Source organism: Giraffa tippelskirchi, chromosome 7, assembly GCF_054371585.1.
Source record: "Giraffa tippelskirchi isolate mGirTip1 chromosome 7, T2T-mGirTip1v1.2.pri, whole genome shotgun sequence".
NCBI lineage: Eukaryota > Metazoa > Chordata > Mammalia > Artiodactyla > Giraffidae > Giraffa > Giraffa tippelskirchi.
In genome coordinates, this window is record NC_137281.1 from 118,560,990 (window position 1) to 118,587,395 (window position 26,406).

At 39.2% G+C, this 26,406-nt stretch overlaps 1 protein-coding gene and 1 pseudogene across 2 annotated transcripts in view; both read right to left on the reverse strand.

The window, feature by feature from the left end:
• The window catches only part of UNC13C (unc-13 homolog C), a 1,717,543-nt gene that overhangs the window by 1,233,673 nt on the left and 457,464 nt on the right, over positions 1-26,406 (reverse strand). The window lies entirely within an intron of this gene.
• On the reverse strand, positions 1,448-5,044 carry LOC145514873 (pre-mRNA-splicing factor RBM22 pseudogene; annotated as a pseudogene). The gene has a single exon (XR_014060520.1). The product of XR_014060520.1 is annotated as a pre-mRNA-splicing factor RBM22 pseudogene (transcript).

Genomic DNA, 26,406 nt, shown 5'->3' on the forward strand with positions numbered 1-26,406 from the left:
CACTTTCTTTCCTTTTCTTTCTTTGGGATTGGAATGAAAGCTGATCTTTTCCAGTCCTGTGGCCACTGCTGAGTCTTCCAAACTTGCTGGCATATTGAGTGCAGCACTTTCATAGCATCATCTTTAAGGATTTGAAATAGCTCAACTGGAATTCCATCACCTCCACTAGCTTTGTTCATAGGCATGCTTCCTAAGGCCCACTTGACTTCACACTCCAGGATGTCTGGCTCTAGGTGAGTAATCACACCATCATGGTTACCTGAGTCATTAACATCTTTTTTGTATAGTTCTTCTGTGCATTCTTGCCACCTCTTCTTAATATATTCTGCTTCTGTTAGGTCCATACCATTTCTGTCCTTTATTGTGTCCATCTTTGCCTGAAATGTTCCCTTGGTATCTCTAATTTTCTTTATGAGATACCTAGTCTTTCCCATTCTATTGTTTTCCTCTATTTCTTTCTTTCTTTTCCTTTTTGGAAAATTGACCCATTTTAATTTTTCAGAACAAAAATACCACACAACATCATTTTTTTTTTTTTTTTGCCACCTACAATTCAATTATTTCCAAATATTCTAAGACCAAACAGAATCCCCTGCCCAGAGCAGGAAATTAAAATGAGATGCTGAAGTCACACAAAGGTGAATGCTGAGCCACAAGTCTTCCATTCAAACACACTCTAATTCTTTTCCTTTCACAGTTTGTTATAGTGTGTAGGAAGTTCTTTAAGATAATTTCCTCTCAAACACCAAGTTTCTTCAATGATACACAGCTCCATGACATCTGTTTTTCCATCTGATTGACAGGAATGAAAAGTAATTTTTATTTTTGGTTTTTTTTTTTGGTAGTGTAAAGAACTAAAACTATCAGCCAGGTGCCTTTAGTAAAGGAGAGATATCTAACTTGTGCTGGGTGCTGTTTCTACTTGTCTTTCAAGAATGTGATTTTAGAAGCATTAAATCATGCTCATGCCACTACAATGATTAGTACTAGTAATCTTTTTTTTAGATGATAAAAAGGAAAACATTCAATGGACATAAAAATGGTCAAAAATTGTTTGCTTGTTTTTCTTACTGCAGCTCAATTCCCAACCCCTTCACCCCCCAAAAGAAGATACAAAATGAACATATAATTGGGATGGTAACTTGGTTGAACATTCCAATTCATCCAGTTGCTTGTTCCCCATACGGGTGAGGGGAAGAGGCATTAAGTTTTATTAGCGATGTTATAGCAGTAACCAGATGTGTTAATAGCAGCTTATTTCAGGTCCATCAATGCTTTGAGAACACATAGAGGAAATCATGGCCTTCATTCTCCAACTGCCTACATCTGAATACTTTCCACTGCCATGGAAACTACAAAGGAAGGAAAAACATATTTATTCTGGGATTCATTTACTAGGATATTTAAGCACCCTCTCTTCCGTAGAGCCCCAGAGCAGTGATAAGTGCTAGGGGTTGCTGTGTTTCCCGGCATGCGCTCCCATCCTCTGAGGATCCTGAGAAGGATACTGGATTGGTCCTGGAGCCCTCATGAAAGGAGGGGATGGTCCCATGGAGTGGAACATGTGTGGCCCAAAACCTGGGGGTTGGGGGGCAATACCACGTGGGGGTGGCAGGGCAATGTTCACCACGGCTGGAGGACCACTAGGGGGTAGGTTGAAGTAGTTGGCAGAGGCTTCTTCTTCCACAGCAGCAGGAGGAGGAAGAGCTCCTGGGAGCCCTAGAACGGGCTCAAGCTTGATTCCAGTGTCTGTGGTTCCATCCTCCTTTTCTTCTCCTCTGGCTGCCTAGGACCTTCCCCATTTCACATTAAGCCTGCAGCCATTAACAACCAAGTTATTAAAGGACTTCTTGGCAGCCACTTCTGCAGCCTGCCTTGTGGCAAATTGGATGAAAGCACACTACTGTCTCTGTACAACAGCGATGGTCCGGATCTCTCCAAACTGGAAGAAGTGATTCTTTAGATCAGTCTCAGTAATGGTATTGCCCAGACCACCAACATGTAGTGTGGTAATAGTCTTGTCCTCTGGTGGGTCCAGACATGGCATTGTTGAAGCCCGCTTTAAGAGTTTATCTGCCACAGGGTCGTTGATTCCATAAGGTCTTTAATGTTCTGATCAGCAAGGGGGTCATCCAGATCTGTTGGTTTTTCATGTCTGTATGGACATTCCTCTCCTCTCTTACATTCTCCTTTCACTCAGAAGCAGCAAAGGTGTGGTCGATTCCTTTTGTAGTAGGGGTGGTCTGGGACAGTTTGAGCAGCGTATCACTGGTGGATGTGGCTTTCCCCAACATGCCAAGTGGCCGCATTCCATCAGAGTTGGAAATCTCTCTCTCCATATACTGCATGTAGTACTGTTTGTTGACATCAGACTTTGGCATGTCATCCTTAAAATATAATTCTACATCACAAAACTGGATGGGCAGGCCATACTCTAGGTCTAAGAGGCAAGTATGATAGACATTCTTCGATTTACTGCAGGTCTGGCACACTTCAGTCTTCTTGAAATGCATGAGGACCCTGGGGCATCAGCGAAACACTGTGAATGGCCTGGCACAAATTTTGCATTCTTTTCCATATTTTTCTTTGGTCATTTGGATATATGAGTTTTCTCCAAAACACATCTGGCATAGTATAGGGAAGTCCTCATCCTCCCAATTCTGCCTGTTGTACGTGTTGGAACCTAGAGAGGTCACCATCTTGAAAGCATCTGGAGGCAGCCGCAGCTTCCAAGTTGGGAGAGGACTGCCACCTCCTCTATTTCTTTGCACTGATCACTTAGGAAGGCTTCCTTATCTCTCCTTGCTATTCTGCGGAACTCTGCATTCAAATGGCTATATCTTTCCTTTTCTCCTTTGCCTTTTGCTTCTCTTTTCTCAGCTATTTGTAAGGCCCCCTCAGACAACCATTTTGCCTTTGTGCATTTCTTTTTCTTGGGGATGGTCTTGATCCCTGTCTCCTGTACAATGTCACAAACCTCCCTCCATAGTTCTTCAGGCACTCTGTCTATCATATCTAACCCCTTGAATCTATTTGTCACTTCCACTGTATAATCATAAGGGATTTCATTTAGGTCATACCTGAATGGTCTAGTGGTTTTCCCTACTTTCTTCAATTTAAGTCTGAATTTGGCAGTAAGGAGTTCATGATCTGAGCCACAGTCTGCTCCCGGTCTTGTTTTTGCTGACTGTATAGAGCTTCTCCATCTTTGGCTGCAAAGAATATAATCAGTCTGATTTCAGTGTTGACCATCTGGTGATGTCCATGTGTAGAGTCTTCTCTTGTGTTACTGGAAGGGGGTGTATGCTATGACTCATGCATTCTCTTGGCAAAACTCTATTAGCCTTTGCCCTGTTTCATTCTGTACTCCAAGGCCAAATTTGCCTGTTACTCCAGGTGTTTCTTGACTTCCTACTTTTGCATTCCAGTCCCCTATAATGAAAAGGATGTCTTTTTTGGGTGTTAGTTCTAGAAGGTCTTGTAGGTCTTCATAGAACCATTCAACTTCAGCTTCTTCAGCATTACTTGTTGGGACATAGACTTGGATTACTGTGATATTGAATGGTTTGCCTTGGAAACGAACAGAGAGCATTCTGTCATTTTTGAGACTGCACCCAAGTACTGAATTTTGGACTCTCTTGTTGACTATGAGGGCTACTCTATTTCTTCTAAGGGATTCTTGCCCACAGTAGTAGATATAATGGTCATCTGAATTAAATTCACCCATTCCAGTCCATTTTAGTTCACTGATTCCTAAAATGTCGATGTTCACTCTTGCCATCTCCTGTTTGACCACTTCTAATTTACCTTGATTCATGGATCTAACATTCCAGGTTCCTATGCAATATTGTTCTCTACAGCATCGAACTTTACTTTTATCACCAGTCACATCCACAACTGGGTTTTGTTTTCGCTTTGGCTCTGTCTCTTCAGTCTTTCTGGAGCTATTTTTCCACTCTCCTCCAGTAGCATATTTGGCACCTACTGACCTGGGGAGTTCATCTTTCAATGTCATACCTTTTTGCCTTTTCATATTGTTCATGAGGTTCTCAAGGCAAGAATACTGAAGAGGTTTGCCATTCCCTTCTCCAATGGACCACGTTTTGTCAGAACTCTCCATCATGACCCGTCCATCTTGGATGGCCCTACATGGCATGGCTCATAGTTTCATTGAATTAGACAAGGCTGTGGTCCATGTGATCAGTTTGATTAGTTTTCTGTGATTGTGGTTTTCATTCTGTTCACCCTGGGATGGATAAGGATAAGAGGCTTATGGAAGCTTCCTGATGGGAGTGACTGACTGTGGGTGAAAACTGTGTCTTATTCTGATGGGCACACATACACATGCATAAACAGGCAGAATAGAGGAAGAGCAGAAGGCAAGTGGACCTGGGAGACAGCACAGTCCTGGAAAGGGATATGAGGACCTAAAATTAGACATCAATGAGGAGAATGGAAAAAGAGCAATATTTCTGAGTTAGACATGGTATGGCATAGGCTTTGTGTCAATTTCCTAGTAATAAAGAAGGATTTGTTTTGATAGTTCATGTTTTGTGATAGAAAGAAATGAAGAGATGGCCAGAATCCAGAACTCCCCAAACTATGAACACTCTGTTTAAGTCCCTATGGTTTCTATGCCCAGATAATAAGGAGAATGAAGTATTAGTTGCTCAGTCAGGTCTGACTCCTTGCGACCCCATGGATTATAGCCCGCCAGGCTCGTCTGACCATGGAATTCTCCAGGCAAGAATACTGGAATGAGTAGCCATTCTCTTCTCCAGGGGATCTTCGTGACCCAGGGATCCAACTCAGCTCTCCTGTATTGCAGGCAGATTCTTTAGCATCTGAGCCTCCAGGGAAGCCCTAATAATGAGAATAAGTCCAGCCAAACTGATCAAAGTTTAGTATCAAGCTGGCTCTGTTCCCCCTACTCCAACAGGAAGTGTTTGTGCAGCAACCATATAGTAGCCCTGGTGGTCCACAGTCTTTACTAGAGCTGGGCTCCTTGGCCCCTTTTTCTCTTTATCAGCACTGTCAAGGCTTCCATATCTATGATGAGAAGAAGCAAAGAAAAACTATAAAAAAATGCAAGCAAGTGCATTTCTAAGTTTATTTAGAGGGTAGGTATTTATTTAGAGGAGAGTAGGTATTAACTCAAATTGGCTATACCTGTTTTTGTATTCTGTTTTGTATTCTGCCTAGTTATGGATGGGGCTGTCCCAAACCAGGGATCGAACTCAGGTCTCCTGCATTGCAGGTGGATTCTATACTGTCTGAGCCACTAGGGAAGCCAGAAGAGAGTATGGGGGTGAGATGACACAAGCCATGTTTATATGGAATGTCAGCTCTCTTTCCAATGCAAAGATAGGTGGAGGAGGAGAAGTAGATGTCCAGAGAATTTGTCTAGCAGAGCTGTTAACAATCTTTGGTTATACAAAGGGAAGCCCAGAACTGGGTTTGGGAGGAGGGGCAGAGTAAAGAAAAAGATGAGCCAGTTTATGAAGGACTAAAGCCTGAATCAGTAGAAAGAACAAAGAACAATAACTTGAATAAGAATATCTGTTTTGGGGGCTTCCCTGGTGGCTCAGTGGTAAAGAATCTGCCTACCAATGCAGGAGACGTGGGATTGATTCCTGATTGGAGAAGATCCCACATCCCACAAAGCAACTAAATCCATGTTCTGCAACTATTAAGTTTGTGCTATAGAGCCTGGGAGCTTCAGCTACTGAAGCCCATGTGCCCTAGAAGCCCATGCTCCACAACAAGATAAGTCATCGCAATAAGAAGCCTGCACATCACAACTAGAGAGTAGCCTCTGCTCACCGCAGTGATTTCTCACTAGTGAAAAAAAAAAAAAAAAAGGCCACACAGTAACAGACCCAGCATGGCTAAAAATAAAAAATAAATAAACTTAGAAAAAAGAATATCTGCTATTTAATTCTAAATTGTGACATAAACTACTTCCTTCTTCTCTTAATGTTTAATAAAGTCTGTTACATTCACCAAGACTTTATGATGGTGGCTTTGGGAGTGGGTATAGATAAATGGAATGGATAACTTCCACATCTGGGAGAAAAAAATATGAAATAATGATGGATCATTCAAAACAGCAAGACAGACAATCCATGTAGCTGGGAATTAGGCTAATTTTATCATTAAATTTTAAAAGGTGGGACAACTCACTGTAGTTTGTAGGGTAAATGGTAACAAAATTGTTAAGGAAGCTGGAACATGCAGTTCATGGGACTCAATCCTCTGGAGCATGAAGCAGAGCAGACAAAGGTAGGGAAAATATCTAATGGGCAAACAGAGAATTCCAAGCACACACTGGCACCCCATCTTCAAGGAGGAGCAAAGAAATGCAATTCTCTTGTATGCCCTGAAGGGTAGAGATGGAAATATTTGGTAGATAGCAAAAGTGACAACTATCATGGGTTCACTGACTGAGAAAATTTCTTGAACTATTGAGAAATCAGTGCAGAAACAGTACGGATTATGTGAGTTGGGGGATACTCCTACAAAATCCTCCTTAACCAATCACTGTACATTTTTCAGCCTATTATTCACTCCTCTAAAATGCCCTGTGAGGTAGGATTCCTGTTCCTTCATGGCCTTATACCCTGACTGCCATAGGAACAAGATAATTTACCTATCTAGGTATAGGTATCTTTGTGACACAGTGATAAAAAAGGAGCTTTCTTATATCCTTCAGATATATATAAAATGCTTTGAAGTTTAACAAGCTTATTTATAAGTACTGTCTCATTTTATACTTGAAATGATCCCATGAAATGTGATTACTATCTTTTATATATAGGTAATGTCTCTGACAGAGGTGAAAGGTCCATAAAGACAGAGTAAGTTAACAACTTTCATGAGTTTTTACTGTTGTGTGTGTGTGTATGCTCCATCATGTCCAACTCTTTATGATTCCATGGACTGTAACCCACCAGGCTCCTCTATCCATGGAATTTTCCAGGCAAGAATACTGGAGTGGGTTGCATTTCCTACTCCAGGGATCTTTCCGACCCAGGAATCAAACCCACATCTCTTGTGTCTCCTGCATTGGCAGGCAGATTCTTCACCACTGAGCCACCTGGAAAGCCCTGGCTTTCACTGTTAACCAGATCCCACACCAGGTCCCAGTGGCACAGCTCTGAAAAAAGTCAGATTCTCTGCCATTTGACCTTCCCTGTTTTGTGGTCATAGGGGTCGTTTTGGGGAGGGGAGGGTGAGAAAATCTGACACAACTTGCATAGCCTCAAGCAGTGCTAAAGCTGATGGGTTTCTGGAACAGCTACTACCTGGGTACTTGTGGATTCTCCACTCTAGGGTCTAATGAGGAGGGTCTTGGTACCTGAAAGCACGAGTCCAATAAGTCTTGTCTGGGCTTGTTTTCACTTGGCTCTCCAGGTGGGAGGACTCCTGGAAGCAACTGATTCCAGAATACAAGCATAGTGGTTGGTCTGGGAAAATACCCTACCAGATCGACTAACCAAATCTCTAATCTGAAAATCTGCATAGGAAATGATTGCAAAGTTCACCTGGTCACATGTGGCTCACTGAGATCTAGGAGCAAAGAGAGGAAACTTTTTTCTCTTTTCTTTTTTTGCAAATCTTGTCTAGGTCCTAAACAGAGAACTAGTTTTCTATCTTTGGGGATTTATTTAAAGATACTCACAGATCAAAGAGTGCCAGGAGAAGAAAAAATATCAACCAAAGAAAAATTGCCTGGGTAGAAGAATCTCTCTTCTCACATTTATCGATCTCTGTGCTCCCCCATTTCCCAGGGAGAGTCATAGAGGAGGACCACCAAGACAGAATTCACTCCTGTTGTACAGGTGAGGGGTTTCCCAGGAGGTGCTAGTGGTAAAGAACTCACCTACCAAAGAAGGAGACATGAGCCATAGGTTCGATCCTTGGGTTGGGAAGATCCCCTAGAGAAGGGCATGGCAACCCACTACAGTATTTTTCCCTGGAGAAGCCCATGGACAGAGGAGCCTGGGGGACTACATACAGTCCACAGGGTCGCAGAGAGTTGGACATGACTGAAGCAACTTAGCACACATGCAGGCACAGGTGAGACTCCAAATGAGGCGCAGGAGCTTCAGGGGCCCATACTGACTGGCCAGTCGTCTGCAGAGCTGGGGTTCCACCCTGAGAGCCTTGCTCAGGGGACTTGCTGAAAGCATGCCATTTGGGTGGTCTGGTTGTGGATCCTGGATGTGCCTCTAGCATCCATGTGACCTTGGCAAATTTCTCAGCTCTTCACTGATTCAATTCAGGGTGGGAACCAAAATAGGGATAATAATAACAGAATTTACATGCCAGGTAATACATAGTAATCTATCAGTAAATGTTAACTACTACTCTTATTGCTGTTGCTGCTATTGTTGTTATATTATTGCACAGACAGCATCTCAGTCCCAAGTTTCCAAAATAAAATCATTCTAATTTCTGAAAGATGTTCCACTTTCAGTGAAAGCATAGAGAGCCCAAGAAGTTAACTGCCATCCGTTTTCCCTGTCTGGTAGAAAACAGACCATTTCAGGACACAACAACTGTCCCACAGGAGAAGCAGCCTAGAGGAAGAACTTGGGCTTTTGTGCCCAAGCTCTAAATCTAGGCTCTACCCCTCACCATCTTTGTGAGCTTGGCAGGCTTTCAACCTCTCCAAGTCTGATTTCCTCATCTATAGGCCAGGGACAATATATAAACCCAAATATTTTATGTAGATGAAAAATAATATATGCAAAAAGGCTTGTATGGTTCCTGGCTCATGGTAGGCTCTCAATAAATTATATCTAGTATTTCAGTTCTCACTATTCCATCTGATCAATGGCTAATCCATGTGATTCATGACATAGACACTCACATGCATGCACGCACACTTACACATTCCCTTCTTGGACCTAGGATGGCCATGTTTGGGGTATGATCTTCTTTTGGCAGGAATTGGTCCAGATATTTATTTTAAAAGCAACAAAGGATAGATGAAGGAACTGACACAGAAGAGCAAAACAGAAGAATAACTATAACGCCTAATGATTACATTGCACTCTACAGTTTACAAAACATAAAATTCACCAAAATTGCCTCAAGTCACATTTCAAACAGTGATTTAAATCAGCACCTCAAATAAGACTATATTTCAAGCCAGAATCTCTCACTGTAGAAGATAAGCAATTTCACAAATGTTCTGTCTTTGTCCCTTGATTAATTGTATCCCTAGATAATTGGGCAAGGATTACAGTTTGTGCCACTGGACTTCCATCCAAGTACCAGTCTTTCCCAGTAAATCCTAAACTAAACCACAACCTCAAAGCCTCTTAAGTAAACAGACAGTGGCTAATCACCCAACTATAATCCACTGGTATTTTACCTTACTTTAAACTTTGTTATAAAACTGATCTCAGATACTAAATACATGAGACATTTAAAAAAAATAAAACATGTAAAAATTGATTCCTAATCATTATATTATCTCTTGGACTATTGTCTTTCTTTTAAAGTAAATTCAGATTAACACTAATATACATTGCTTTTTTAAATCTAAATTGCATGTTCCTCTAACTACATTCAAAACACGGGACCAAGTTTTATATGATTATTTAAGCCTGTTGGAGAGCTTAAGTGAACAGCATTTATGGGTGACCCCAATCTGCACTGAAAAGGTCTTATTACTTTTAGTGCTTTATATTATTTTATGTGGTGCCCCAGGAACTAAATGGTCCACTTTACATAAGTATTACTTGAGACCATGCCTTCCTTCATCTCCTACACCAGACCAGAACAAAATTTCTTGGGGAATCTTATGTGTTTGGGCAAGATTAAGGATGAGATATTGTTCATAGGCAAGTTCTGATTATTATCATGGTGGCTAGAACAGAGTTCAGCACAAAATAATAGACATAATAAATACTGATTAGTAATATTTATATACACTAATGGAGGGAATTGGGACACAGTTAACCAAAGTTTATGAGTATCTGACACTGCCACGTTAGATGTTTCTATCCTATCTCCAAGGTCTTCCCCAATGGCTCACCGGGTAAAGAATTTACCTGCAATGCAGGAGAAGCAGGAGACATGGATACCCTCCCTGGGTTGGGAACATCCCTTGCAGGAGGAAACGGCAACCCACTCTAGCATTCTTGCCAGAAAAGTCCCATGGTCAGAGGAGCCTGGAGGGCTACAATCCAAAGTGTCACAAAAGAGTTGGACGTGACTGAGCACATACCCTATCTCCAGGCAACTTTCTTTAGCATTTGGGGAATTCTCCATGGGCTTCAAGGAAAGGTGGCCCATTATCTCCATCTGCAGAGACAGATTCTGATTAGTCTAGACTAGGAGCTGGCAAACTTTCTTATAGGACTAGATGGTAAATATTTTAGACTTTGTTTACCAAGACACAAAATCAAAGGTTTTACTGAAATTTTTATATAACCACTTACAAAGGCAAAAGTCGTCCTCATCTCCTAGGCCACAGTCAGAAGGTGGCTAGCTGGATTTGGCCTGTGAAGCAAAGTTTGCAGATTTTAGGCCATCATGGCTTAGACCATTGTGACAATCACATGCTCTTTACCAGTAATGGTCAGAAGTCTTGGCTTCAGACCATAGGACACAGCATTTCCCTGAGAACAGTTATTGGTCTGGAGATGGGCCCTTGAGTTGAGTTGACCCAATAAGACCAAAGAGAAGAACCTGATTCTATGGTTGGGAGAATAGCTCTTTCTCTCTTTTGCTTTCTCTCATTCTCTTTCTCTTCCCCCCTTTCCTTCTACTTCCCTATCTCTTACTGGAGATGAACAAGTAAGAATATTGTAACATTTGTTGCTGAGAGTCAATCTGCGGTGATTAGAAATGGCACAGGGAGCTCAGCTTGGTGCTCTGTGGTGATGGATGCGATGGGGGTTGGGGGTGCAAGGGAGGTCCAAGAGGGAGGGCTTCCCTCTTGTCATAAAGCAGTATTGTTGCTTTACAGGATCACTTTTAAAAAAAATAAAGTTATCCTTAAAAAAAAAAGAAAGAAAGAAAAGAAAAGCCTAGCTAGGAAAAAGCATCCACATGGAGAAGTACAGAACTGAGAGAATCACAGAGAAGAGACCTAGCCCTGATCATAGATGACCTGGAGTCCATCCTACTTTAGCACTTTCTTACATAAAATAATGCATGCACACATTGTTTAGGCAAATTTAATTCAGGTTGACTGTTTTCAGAAGAACATCTACTTCTGCTTTATTGACTATGCCAAAGCCTTTGACTCTGTGGATCACAACAAACTGTGGAAAATTCTTAAAGAGATGGGAATACAGACCACGGGACCTGCCTCCTGAGAAATCTGTATGCAGGTCAAGAAACAACAGTTAGAACTGGACATGGAAGAAAAGACTGTTTCCAAATTGGGAAAGGAGTATGTCAAGGCTGTATTTTGTCATCCTGCTTATTTAACTTATATGCAGAGTGCATCATGTGAAATGCCAGGCTGGATGAAGCATAAGCTGGAATCAAGACTGCCGGGAGAAATATCAATAACCTCAGATATGAAGATGACCCCACCCTTATGGCAGAAAGTAAAGAAAAAATAAAGAGCCACTTGATGAAAGTGAAAGAGGAGAGTGAAAAAGTTGGCTAAAAACTCAACATTCATAAAACTAAGATCATGGCATCTGGTCCCATCACTTCATGGTAAATAGATGGGGAAACAATGGAAACAGTGACAGACTATGTTTTTGGGCTCTAAAATCACTGCAGATGGTGACTGCAGTGAAATTAAAAGATGCTTAAAGATGCTTGCTCCTTGGAAGAAAAGTTATGACCAACCTAGACAGCATATTAAAAAGCAGAGATATCACTTTGCCAACAAAGGTCCATCTAGTCAAAGTTATGGTTTTTCCAGTAGTCATGTATGACTATATAGAAAGCTGAGTGCTGAAGAATTGATGCTTTTGAACTGCGTTGTTGGAGAAGACTCTTGAGAGTTCCTTGGACAGCAAGGAGATCCAACCAGTCCATCCTAAAGGAGATCAACCCTGAGTATTCATTGGAAGGACTGATGCTGAAGCCCAAACTCCAATACTTTGGCCACATGATGTGAAGAGCTGACTCATCGGAAAAAACCCTGATGCTGGGAAAGATTGAAGGCAGGAGGAGAAGGAGACAACAGAGGATGAGATGGTTGGATGGTATCACCAACTCAATGGACATGAGTTTGAGTAGGCTCCAGGAGTTGGTGATGGACAGGGAAGCCTGGCGTGCTGCGGTCCATGGGGTCACAAAGAGTCAGACATGACTGAGCGACTGAACTGAACTGAACTGAACTGAACTGAACTAACTGTCCCTTGAGCCCAAAGCATTCTGATACAAAGTGATAATCAGGTGACATTAAGAAATATCAATATTGCCAATTTTGTGCTTAATAGCTTTGGGCTGCTTCCCTGGTGGCTCAGATGGTAAAGAATCTGCCTGCAATGTAGGAGACCCAGATTCGACCCCTGGTTTGGGAAGATCCCTCGGAGAAGGGAATGGCTACCCACTCCAGTATTCCTGCCTGGAGAATCCCAAGAATAGAGGAGCCTGGTTGGGTACAGTCCATGAGGTCCAAGGGGTCAGAAAAATTCATACACAACTGAGCAACTGACACTTTCACTTTTCAAGAAATATTAATATTGTAAATTTTGTAGCTAATAGCTTTAGGCTGCTTTGTAGGAATGAACTGTTCTCCCTGTACTCTTAATCACCCCCCATTTATTTCTGAGAGTCTCCAAGAGAGCCTCACCTGTGTTGAAACCACATAGGCTCATTTTATCTTTTCAATCTCTTTGTTGATGTCTGCTGCCAGCAAGCCCTGATGTCTGGAGATCCTGCCATGACTGGTTGAAGATACCTTCCAATGACTTTTGTGAAGAAGCTATTTTCCCATCTTGAGTACCACCTGTAATACTCTCCCCTGTCCTATCACCATATGACAGAGCTAGGTTGTGCTCTGAGCAGAAATGTGGAAAATATTTGCTCCCTGTTTTAGAGTAGACTAAGCCACTGCACCAAAGAGACTACAGCATTCAGGGACTTAAAAGAATAAAGAAGTTTATTTCTCTCATACATAATAGTCAAAATGAATGTTTAGTTCAGTGTGAAAGATTTAAGAGTAGGAGGTTCAATTCTTCACAATCTTTCTGCCATCTTCAATGAGTAGTTTCTAGACCACTCTGTTGATCTACCTTTCAGGGGGAAGGGAAGAACACAGAAAATGAGTGAGATAGCGTTCATGGGACAACTTGAAAGTGGTACACACCACTTCTGCTCACATTCCTCTGGAGAGAATGTACTCTGCTCACAAGTCCACGCCCAGGAAGAAAGGTTGGGAGACGGAGTCTCTGGGTAGTCATATGCCAAATTATAATTCAAAAGCTATGAAAGAAGGGAGGAATGGAATTGGTGGGTAAACAGCAATCTCTGTCACCTGTGTTGTCTTCCATGTGTTGTCACCCACATCCCCAAGCCACACCACTTGTATACCAAGAATCACAATCCCCAGTAAGCAGTCCCTTTAGCTTCCTCTCTAGTCTCAAAGCTTATCTCCCCACATTGATTTTGAAGCTTGCTTTTAACTATTGTTCTGTTTGATTCTTAAACCCTGATGAGAAAGATTGGACAAATGTAACTGACTCAGTTTTACAGATAATATACAAGACTTTGAGAGATTAAACAACTTGCCTAAGTTTACCCAAGTTTTTGGCAGAGCTGAGACCTGACAAAGACACTTTCATTGACTAAGCTCTAGATAGGGCTCCTATGAGTCTGACTAGACCTCATTCTTGGGCATATCCTAAAGAGTACAATTTTAGCAAACAGTGCAACCAGAATCCCCTACCCTCAATATCCAACCTAATTCCTCATCCTCCACCACCACCCTGAGTGATGTTTTATCATCCTGACCTGCCTTCATCAAGAATCCTGTTAGGTCAGTTTAGACAGAATTCTCCCATACACCCAAGGTTTCCTCTTAGTAATTATCCATCCGTCAGCCGTCTCCAGAGGAAGCAATGGCACCCCACTCCAGTACTCTTGCCTGGAAAATCCCATGGACAGAGGAGCCTGGTAGGCTGCAGTCCATGGGGTCGCGAAGAGTCGGACACGACTGAGCGACTTCACTTTCACTTTTCCCTTTCATGCACTGGAGAAGGAAATGGCAACCCACTCCAGTGTTCTTGCCTGGAGAATCCCAGGGACAGCGGAGCCTGGTGGGCTGCCGTCTATGGGGTCACACAGAGTCGGACACGACTGAAGCGACTTAGCAGCAGCAGTAGCAGCAACCTTCTCACCCTGCTCCTTGGCTACTAATGTCCACTGTTTCTTGTACTCAAAAGTGAGCTCACTCTCCCCCATCTAATGCAAAATCCTATTGCAGTAGTCCTGAATTAAATCTGCCTTAACATTTTAATAAAATATTATGAATAATTTTTTCTTTAACAGTCCAGAATCCAGGTACCTTGGTTCAAATCGGGGACTTTTTCATTACAACCCACAGACTAGGCAAAAACAATACATACTTGCCCTCACTCACACACTCTCCCACAAAACAATAGAAGATCATATGTCAAAGGCACTAGAAAAATACCCAGTCAGAGAGGCATCAGAGCAAAAACCCCAAAGGAAGAGGGTACTTTTCTCTATTCTCCCTGAAACCTCTCATCTATTCTCTGGAGCCTCACTGCTCTGCCTCTATGGAGGTATTTCTTGGGCTCCCTTGCTGGCTCGTTTCCAATAGGATTCAACCAGTGGGAAGCACCACAAGCAATCAGAGAGCAGGAAGGTCAGGAGATAGTCTCTTCCCTGTTCTGCCCCTGGAAGTAGCTACATCTCTCCACAATTGCCCATAGCCAGATAGCCCTCCTCCTTGGCCTTAGCTCTCTCCAGTCACATTCTTTCCTCCCCTTGACTCTTTAGTCCTAGTGGTGATAAAGAGTTTCCATCATGTCTAGTGTCTGAAACATTCCCTGACATGGTTCTTTTAACCTTACCTTAACCTTGTTTCCTCCATACATTAATGTTTCTTCACTTGAACTATCTGGGGTAAATTATTTCCTTTTAGAACCAATAACCATCCTGAGTACATGTGGCTCATCAGATTTCTAGCTACAGCAAATGTGGCTGAGTGTTATCCTCACCTCTCCAATGAGCATGCTTCTATCTCCACAGAAGCATGTATACTCCCCACAGAAGAAGTATACTCTTCACTGTAAGCTTTCCCTTCACTACTTCATCCTGTAGACATCATCAGGAAACCTGGCCCAGCCCTGTGGTTGCAAATTTGAGAGATTTTGTTTTGTTTTGTTTTTTAATTCTCTCTCTTTCTCTCTCATTTTTTTTTTTTTTTTTTGCAGATGTAGATTTTGGTCAATGCTTTGTGGTTTGTGTTCCCCTGTTGGGGACACTGTCAGCAGCAGTAAGGAGGTTAATCAATCCCTGTGAAGGCACAGAGAACGCTGGGATGATATTTTATGCTGATTAGAACTTCTTTATGGTGCTTTGTTGTTTTTCAGTTGCTGAGAAGTGTCTGCTCTTCTGCTCTTCATGACCCTATAGACTGCAGCACATCAGGCTTTCCTGTCCTTCCTTATGCCCCAAAAATTCTCACAGTGGAACATGAGGGACTACTATTCATAATAAAGGATTAATATTGTGAACTTCTACCCTAAGAAGCTTTTGGTAATATTAGTGACAACAATATAATAACTAACATTCATTGAGGATCTATTTTGTGCCAAGCCATGTCCACAGGACTTTACATGTATTTACTAATCCAATCTTCATAAAGGAGGAAAGGTCTATACCTTGGGAAAAAGAGATAAAACTTTTTATTCTGACTTTAGAATCAGAGAACATTTGGAGTAGATGGAAACTCACAGTTCATTGAATTTACCTTTCTTCCTACAGGTAAGCACAATGGGACTCAAAGATATGGCACAGCTTCTCCACATCCATTTGGCTAATTGGCAGCAGAACCAAGATGCCAACCCAGAGTTGTCTTAATTCTCCTTCAAACATAATAAACTTAAGACTTAAGTTATCACCTCAGCAACTAATCAGTCATGTGGACATGCACAAAGGGAGAAGAGTTGCAGTAAAAAGATAACTCCACATGCTGGTTCACTGTATTTTAGCAGCATCAGAGAGTGAAAAGGAAATCAACATAGTAGGTAAGCCTTGCAGTTCATTAACTTCAGAGGCACTTCTGAGGTCAGATTGTCCTCTATCCCCAAGACAAAGGACATCTTCCCCAGAACAAACTAAGACTTCTGAGGATGAACTTGCCACCATGCCCATTCTGGTCTCATGGAGGGGTTAAAATAAACTCTCCAGACAAGGCAAACTCTTTTGATAACAGGCCAGATAGTAAATACTTTAGACTTCCCAGGCCATATGGTCTCTGTTACTACTCAGTTTTAATGTCCCTCCAAGCTCCAGTTTCTTATTTTTTTATTTAACATTCATTAGTCACAGTTTGGATTTCATTGTTTTAAATGCTGAGAAGTATAAATAAGACAATATCTAACTTCTATTACTGGCAATACTGCAACCTAAATTAAGAGAATTCCCAGCTAATACAGCACATTTAAAAATATTGAGTAAAATATTTTTAAGTAAAATATGGCTGTGCTGGTGGAAAAGTAAGAGAATTTCTTGTAGATAAGAAAGGAAAATATGAAAAGTGCTAATCCACTGGGGTGAGTGTTGGAGCCAGTATTTGCCTTAGAGAAAAATGTTCATTCTGGCATTCTACAATCTGAGTTTTAATCGACTGCTACAGGGAACGGGAAATAAAGCTTAGGGGCTGAATAAAGAAGTTGGATTCAGCCCCAACTGAAGCCAGGATCTTCAAGGAGTAATACGCTCAGAGAGGAAAACAGAAAAAAATCACCCCAGAAAGCAATATGGTTGGGATATATGATTGTCTTAGTCTTGACTCTTGGTAACTGGGGAAAAAGGAAATTTCCTCTGTAAGCTGCAGGTCTAGACTGAAAGGTATACTAACCATTTGGGCAAAAAAATATAAAATTTTACTTTAAATTAACTCTGGGTTGGTAGTATCAGTAAAACCTGGGAAAAGTCCAAGTCTTTTATGGAGGAACACACTTTAATACAAGGTTGCAAGAAATTTCTATAGATGAAGTCTGTAGTAAGCTGAACAATTAGGCCTCAAAATGTCCATATTCTAATGCCTGGGACCTGTGAATGCAACCTAATATAGCAAAAGAGACTTGCAGATGTAATTAAGAGTCTCGATACAGGGAAATTATGCTAAATTAGCTGAATGGGGCCCTAAATACAACCACAAGCATCCTTAAAACAGAAAGAGAAAGGGAGATTTGATACAGAGGAGGACATGATGTTAAGAGATTGCAGAGAGACATTTAAAGATGCTACGCTGCAAAGATGAAGATGGAGGAAGGGGTTATGAATCAAGAAATGGAAGCAAAGTAGCTCTAGAAACCAGAAAAAGCAAAGAAATATAGTATCTTCCAGAACCTCTGGAAGGAGCGCCGCCTTGCCAACTTCTTAGTTTATGCTTGATGAAATCCTTTTGGTTTCTGAACTCAAAAATTGTAAGAGAATACATTTGTGTTGTTTTAAGTCACCAAGTTTATGGTAATTCATTACAGTAACAATAGGAAAGTCCAAGGAATACAAAGTCTAAGGGATATGAACTCACAATTTTCAAAAAGTCACTAACTATACAATGAAATAAACTATAAACAGGAAGAAACTTCAAAAATAACATACTACAGAATTACATCTGCAAAGAGAGCAGGTATTGAGCTTGAAAAAAAAAGTGAAAGTGTTAATCATTCAGTCATGTGTGACTCTTTGTGATCCCATGGACTGTACCTGCTTGAAAGATGTAGAATGTTAAACAAGATTAATTAATATATTTCAAGAAACAGAAGAGAGAATTAAAAGTGTAATAAAAGAATGATTAAATATATCAGGCAGATCTAAAAAAGAACCAGACAGAATTTCTAATGTAAAAACTATGATAACTGAATTTAGAAACTTAATATATGTGCTAAACAGATTAGACACAGTTAAAGAAAATTATTAGTATCCTGGAAGAGAGACATGAAGAAATTACCTAGAAATAATATAGTGCAGTGTAACAGAGATAAAAAATGAGAGAGAAGTTGACACATAGGAGATAAAGTAAGATGGTCCAATGCATGTTTAAAAAAGAGCTAGAATAAGACAATAGGGAGAATAAGAAAGGTAGTAAAATATTCATTAAGATAATAACTGAAAATTGCCCAGATATGATGAAAGTCACCAAGTGCTCAAATTTAGGAATCTTATTATAGCCAAAGCAGAATAAATAAAAAATAATCCATATCTAAACATAGGGTATGGTAAAACTACAGAATATCAAAGATAAAAATCAGCTTGAGTTTGGGGCAAAAGGAATAGGGCCAGATTATCTACAAAGAAAGATAGATTAACAATTGACTTAGTGAAATAGAAATCCAAATTTGGTAATACCATATATTCAAAGAGATTAGAGAAAATTGCTTTCAACTTATAATTATTGAACCAGCAAAATTATTTAAAATGAGGGATATGTAAAATTTCTGAAAAAATTAAAAAATAAAAATAGAACTTTTACCATCCCAAAAACGTAAATATTGTACATTCTAAAAGCAAAAGTCAGATGATTTAAAAGTTTGAGAAAAAGAAGTGATCAATGAATAAATTGGTAAATATGTGGAAATCTGTGTGGCTAAAAAGGACAATAGCAGATAGCAAGTGAAGAGTAGGTAAACTTGTTCACATTCCTTACATATTTGGGAGGAAGGTAAAGACTTTGACACATGTTAGATTATAAATATGAATATGAAACTTTCTAGAGGATGACTAACATAATACAGATAGAATTAAGGCTTTCAAATTAGTAGAGAAAAAATGTAGTAAGAGAAAACATCTCAATCTGAAAACTTAAAAAAAAAAAAAGAAGAAGAAAAGTCTAGAAACGTCAGGGCAAAGATAAAGTGTAGAATATGTTAGAAACGAATAAAAATATATCAGTAATTATAAACATTATAAAATAATGAAATTCTTCAGGTAAAAGATGAAGAGTCACAGAACAAATTTTATTTAAATATACAAAATACTGTATTATGTTAAGCATTATGGCACAGCAAAGCTGAAAATAAAGGAATGGAAAAGGACAGCAGTAAAATTCTAACCCAATGCACAGCTTGGTTATATCAACATCAGAGAAAATTTATTATTATGCAAAAAGAAGCATTACTAGAGATAAAATAATTTCATATTGATTAAAGGTCTAGTTCATCAGGAAGATATAACAGTTCTAAATTTTATGTACTTAATAATATTGATTCAAAATATATAAAGTTAAATGACAGAACTATTAAAATAAGAAATTAACATCTCTACTACCGTGGCAGGAAACTTTAACATATCTCTGAAAATAACTGATAAATCAATCAAGGAATAGAAGAAACAGTAGGGATATAGATTTGACTCACACAGTTAACAAACCTGCATCTAACTCCTTCAAATCACACTATGTTTCCAAGCATTAACGGAACATTTATAAAAATTGTGTGTTAGTCACTCACTTAGTTGTGTCTGACTCTTTGTGACCCCATGAACAGTAGCCCGCCAGGCTCCTCTCTGTCCATGGAATTCTCTAGGCAAGAATACTGGAGTGGCTTGCCATTCCCTTCTCCAAAAATTGGTCATGTGCCAAGCCATAAGGGCTTCCCAGGTGGTGCTAGTAGTAAAGAACCACCTGTCAATGCAGGAGACATAAGAGATGTGGGTTCAATACCTGGGTTGGGATCCTCTAGAGGAGGGCACGGCAACCCACTCCAGTATTTTTGCCTGGAGAATCCCATGGACAGAGGAGCCTGGTGGGCTGCAGTCCATAGGCTCACACAGAGTCAGACATGACCAAAGCAACTTAGCACACATGCATGCACACACGCACACATGTACCAAGCCATGAAGGAAGTCTCAGTAAAGTTCAAATAGAGAAACCACATTCTCTAACCACAATGAAACTAAGTTAGATTCAGTTATGAAATGGTAACAATGACAATATTCCTGTCCCCAAGAAGTTTATACTCTAAAAGAAGACATAGAAGAAGCAACTAACTAGAATAAAAGGCAGGATAAGTTCTAATAAAAAAGCAGAAAACAATTCTGAGGGGATACAAAGGAAGTTCAATTGACTGTGACTAGTAGCATCAGGATCAATCGAATGGATGTGGTAACATCAAGGCTGCACCTTGAAAGATGAGGATGGAGCACAGGAGTAACAGCCTTCCAGGCAAAGGCACAGGATTAAAATTGAATGCCCAACTGTTTAGGGATGATCATTAAGGTCAGTTTTTCTAAAGATTGCTAACCTTTCTTTTGCTAAATGCCTCTTTGGCACTCTGGTGATTCCAATGGACAACCTTTCCAAACTTGGTTTTAATGCACAAAATGAAATTAGAATTACAAAGGAAAACAAATGTAGTGAAATATAGTTATAAAAATATTCAGAAATATAATTTACATTGTGCTGTAAAAATAGATATATGAGTCTAATAACAATCACAATTTTAAAGTTACAATGAGATGTAAACAATACATGTCAAGAGACTGCAACAACTGTAACATAATATGAAAATACCTGTAATTTCTATTAGTGACAAAGTCATAGCACTGCTAATGCTATGTGATTGGTTTCCTGCATTCATTATCAAATGAAGTATTAAACATCACTTAAAATTTAGTGAAAATAAGGTTGCAGTTTTCTTGCAAAATGTGGTCTATAAAAGATGTTACAGGAAAGAGAATATAAGCCTGATCATGAAGTACTTTAGACTGAAAGAAATTTGAACTTTTGTGCAGGCAATGGGTATCATATAGGTTTTGACTCAATATTTAAAGTCTGTGTTATTTGTTGCGTTTTTCTCCTAAATTAATAAAGTGTTAAGTGAGACTGATACTTTCTCTATACTCTAATTTGAAAAATTCCCTTTAAAAAGGCATACTAATAAAAAGCACACACTTTGAATGTATACTTGTTAAAAATACACACTCAGAATAAAAATGACAAAGATGGTCTTTAGATGGGAGTTGTAAATATGGAACTATTTAAATTTCAAAGCATTGAAAGTTTCTAAAATTCTAGGTGTTTCTGTCATCCCCTACTTCATATTATGGAGGCTGAACTGTTAACCATTTTCAGAATATCACACTCAAGTCTTCCTCTACTCCTCTTATGTTTGCATAGCAAATCTGTTTTAGCTGCCTGAAGTACACATGCCTCATTTTGGTAATCTACTTTAGTCTATTTCTGTGTACTGAAAGACAGTCCAATTCAGTATTCCACACTTCAATATTAATTTGTCTTTTCAGCTATTTCAACAGAGAATGTGTGTCCTCTGCTACAACTTGGCTCAAATCCATCAGTCATTTTATTGACCTACTGAAAACAATGTCCAATGCTTTCCAGCTTGCAGGCAGAGTTTGCTTTAGCCACACATGAACCCAGAACACCGTTAAGTGTCTGTTTTTAAAAACAACGTTCACGATGACAAAGATTTTCCACATGAGAATGAATATACACCTAAAAACTAGCATATGGAACAACGAATAGGAGATTTTAAAATTTTAAAGTTAGGCGGATCACTCAAAATAATAGTCATAAGTGGATGATGTATGCATTTACTGTTGACCCAGAAACATTCTCATGCATTTCCTTTAAATACTGATTTATTTAAAGAGTATTTTCTCCAATAGCTTTAGAGAAGCACTGAGTAACTCTGGTAGATCATTTTAAAATAGAATATCTGTTTGCTATAAAGGAAAAAAAAAAAAAAAAAAAACAGGCTACTTTAGGGAGAGAGAAGTAAATTATTTCCCAGTGCAAAATTTTCCTTCAGTAAACACATTTATGAGACCAAGAGATGAGGATGCAAGTTTTTTTTTGTTTTTTTGTTTTTAATTTCCTTAAGGGCATGTGGACCTTAATAAAACTGTACAGAGATAAATTCAACGTAAGTATAATTTTAACTTCCCTTATCTGTGGTGCAGTTCACTGCATTATAAGAGAGGGTTGCTGTAATTTATTTTGTGATTTACATGGCCCCAAACAAATAGGAAACTGGCAAACAATCATTCCATAAATGTGAAGTGGGCAGGACTAAAGGGATTTTTCTTAAATTCCTAACCAGGAGGAATGCAGTGCTTTATTTGTCAGGTGAAGGGGGACTCCACTGACAGGACAAACAGAAAAGCTCCACTGGAATTAGGCTCTGTTCTTCATATTCTGCTTGCAAACGTCTCTATCTCTAGGCACAAAGCAAATCACTCAACATGATTCCCAGGGTTGATATGCCTACAAAAGCTATGTAACACCTTCTCTGTTACCTTGAGCTGTTATTTTATTTAAAATAGCACTACTTGGCCAGATTCAAAAACAGGAAATAATTCTCAAAGTGGATCTCTTCCAAAGAATTTTAAGAATAAAGATTCCCAACCTCTTCCCTCAAATATTAATATGCATTTTGGAAAAATGGTCCTTTTGAAGATCCATACTTCAGACTGCCATATAGATTTTCAATCACATTTCAATTTCAAAGCAATTCCTACCTTTGCCAAGAATATTGGTCCTAAAAATAGACTCATTTTTTTCCTGTTAATTCAAATGTGTATGTATATATATGTGTGTGAAATTTATAATCACAGAACATTTGGAACATTGGTTTTAAAAACTGAACAAATTTAGATAATTGGGAAGAATATGGGTAGAATTTAAGAGAAACAAAGCAAACTTTTGACAACAATTATCTATAAAAAGGACTAGATTTCCAAACTTTAATTATTGGCTATAATTCACTTCTATAAAATTAATATTTCTTTTCATACACAAATTAACCAGCAAATTTTTCCTGTCATATAGATTGCCAATCCAGGTTCCAGTCTTAGCTCTCTTCCACTTTCTAGCTGCCTGACCTTGCAAATCACAGTCACTCAGAAACAGTAAAATGAGGATAAAATTGTCTTCCTCTTAGCTTTTGAGGATTAAATCAAATAATGAATGAGAGCATGCTTTGTATGCTATAAAGTGTTATTGAAAGATTAAGTATCACCAGTGCTTTTTAAAGTAAAAACTGAGATATCATTACTCATATTTGATATATTGTAAAATGTCTTTCTCAACACTTTCATCTTCTTGAACCCCTCTTCCCTCTCTGAATTGGCAGGAAAACTTATTGTTTCTGCCAAATGAGTCTGGATGTGAACAGCCATTTATTTGAAGACCCATGTCAATGTACCTTGCAAAGAGAGAAGTGCCAGTACACGGCATTACAAAAATCATTAGGCATTGTTATTACTTCGATATTTGATATAGAAAATAAGTCAAATGTCTGAAAATGCCGTTTATTTTTTGGAGATCAGAAAAGCCAGAATTTCAGTAATTTCATACTTTCTACCTATTATCTATTGAAATAAGAATGAAAAGAGATGTCAACTGCACAGGACATATTTAAATGAAATAAAGGATTACTAACTGTTTTGAACACACACACAACAAAAAACAAAAATGAATGATTTCCATAGACTAAAACATCAGCCACTAGTATTTCCCCTCATTCAGTTGCTATGTCTTATAGCCTAAGCTAGAGTCTTTCTGACAATGAAATTACCTAACAAGTCACACTGTTACTGAAAGAGTCCTGCTTAATAACATTGCACTGATTTATTATAAACTTTTTAAGTTTTAGATAGCTTACTTTTCTGTTTATAAAAATAATAAATTTTTACTGTAAGAAATTTGAACGTAAAAATATGAAGAAGGAAAAAAGAACTTAACCTTTGTTTCATCATCCAGTGACAGCTAATGTAAACTTCTCTCTACACTTATTTTTGGCATAGTTGAAATGAAGTCATACATAAAATGTTGTACTCTGCCTTTTTACACTTGGGAACTATATCATAAGTAGGATAAGATGTGAATTCACTCTTGGTAAATGTGAATTTACAGAGAAGGTAATTTTTTATTACACAAATGTGTCATATTTTACTGAATCAATCCACATTTGTTAAACATACTCTTCAGTCACTAAGTTGTGTCCAGCTCTTTGTGGCCCCATGAATTGCAGCACCCTATGAATTTCACCATCTCCTGGAGTTTGCTCAAACTCATGTCCATTGAATTAGTGATGTCATCCAATCATCTCATACTCTATCACCTCCTTCCCTCCTGCCTTCAATCTTTCCCAGCATCAGGATCTTTTCCAGTGAGTCAGCTCTTCCCAGCAGGTGGCCAAAGTATTAGAGCTTCAGCTTCAGTCCTTCCAATGACTATTCAGGATTGATTACCTTTAGGATTGACTGGTTTGATCTCCTTGCTATCCAAGGGACTCTCAAGAGTCTTCTCCAACACCACAATTAAAAAGCATCAATTCTTCAGCACTCAGTCTTCTTTATGGTCCAACTCTCACATCTGTACATGACTACTGGGAAAATCAGAGCTTCGACTATATGCACCTTTGTCAGCAAAGTGATATCTCTGTTTTTAAATATGCTGTCTAGGTTTGTCATAGCTTTTCTTCCAAGGAGATCTGTGGCTGCAGTCACTGTCTGCAGTGATTTGGGAGCAAAATCTGTCACAGTTTCCACTTTTTCTCCATCTATTTGCCTGAAGTGATGGGCTGATGGTGATTGCAGCCATGAAATTAAAAGACGCTTACTCCTTGGAAGGAAGGTTATGACTAACCTAGATAGCATATTTAAAAGTAGAGACATTACTTTGCCAACAAAGGTCCGTCTAGTCAAGGCTAAGCTTTTTCCAGTGGTCATGTATGGATGTGAGAGTTGGACAGTGAAGAAAGCTGAGCGCCAAAGAACTGATGCTTTTGAACTGTGGTGTTGGAGAAGACTCTTGAGAGTCCCTTGGACTGCAAGAAGATCCAACCAGTCCATCGTAAAGGAGATCAGTCCTGGGTGTTCATTGGAAGGACTGATGTTGAAGCTGAAACTCCAATACTTTGGCCACCTCATGCGAAGAGTTGACTCATTGGAAAAGATCCTAATGCTGGGAAGGATTAAAGGCAAGAGGAGAAGGGGACGACAAAGGATGAGATGGATGGATGGCATCACTGACTCGATGGACATGGGTTTGGGTAAACTCCAAGAGTTGGTGATGGACAGGAAGGCCTGGCGTGCTGCGATTCACGGGGTTGCAAAGAGTCGGACACGACTGAGTGACTGAACTGAACTGAACTGATGGGATCAGATGCCATGATCCTAGTTTTTTGAATGCTGAGTTTTAAGCCAGCTTTTTCACTTTCCTCTTTCACCCTCATCAAGAGGTTCTTTAGTTCCTCTTTGCTTTCCATCGTTAGAGTGGTATCATCTGCATATCTGAGGCTGTTGATATTTCTCCTGGCAATTTTGATTCCAGTTTCTGAATCATCCAGCCCAGTATTTCACATGATATACTCTGCATATAAGTTAAATGAGCAGGGTGACAATATACAGTCTTGACGTACTCCTTTCCCAATTTTGAACCAGTCCATTGTTCCATGTCTTGTTCTAACTCTTGTTTCTTGGCCTGCATACAGAGTTCTCAGGAGACATATAGAGTTGTATATCCAACACTTCAATGAAGATCATTATGCATACTGTTTTTCTCCATTTCATATTTTTCCTTATGATGAGGTTTCATAAATAGAATTATTGCATATAAAAAGGACTATTTTCAATGTTCTTGATATATATTAATAAAGTGCTTTCCCAAATTTACACTCTCACCAATAGTGATTGGGAATACCTATTCAATCTGAAATATTATCACCTCAAAGTTCTATTAAACATTTCAGTTCTCACTTGTCAGTGTTTTCCTGCAATTGTATCTGTACTATAAATTGTATTAATAAATATGCAGTATGATTAGTTTAGTTACACAATAGAAAGCTTTTTCTTCCCTGAAGAAACTGGTTTTACTTTAATATTATTTGTGTAAATATGACAGGTAAAATAAATTTAGACTTTGTCACTATAGTACCAATCAATTAATGGCAAACACGTTTTCAGTTATCCATGTAGTTATTTACTTTATTCAACAGTTACTAAGCACCTAACCAGAGACTTAGTACCAGATATTTGAACTTGGACACACAACAGTGAAAATGAAAAATAGTAAACAAGTAAACAAATGCAAAAAGTAACTTCAGATAGAGATTGCTAAGGAGGAAATAAGCTTATAGAGAAGAATGTTAGGGATGCAATATTAGACAGGATAATCAGGTCAGGCTTCTTTGATAACTGGCATCTGAGCAGGGACATACATAAAAAGGAGTCTCCAGTCTTTTGAAGTTCAATAAGAAC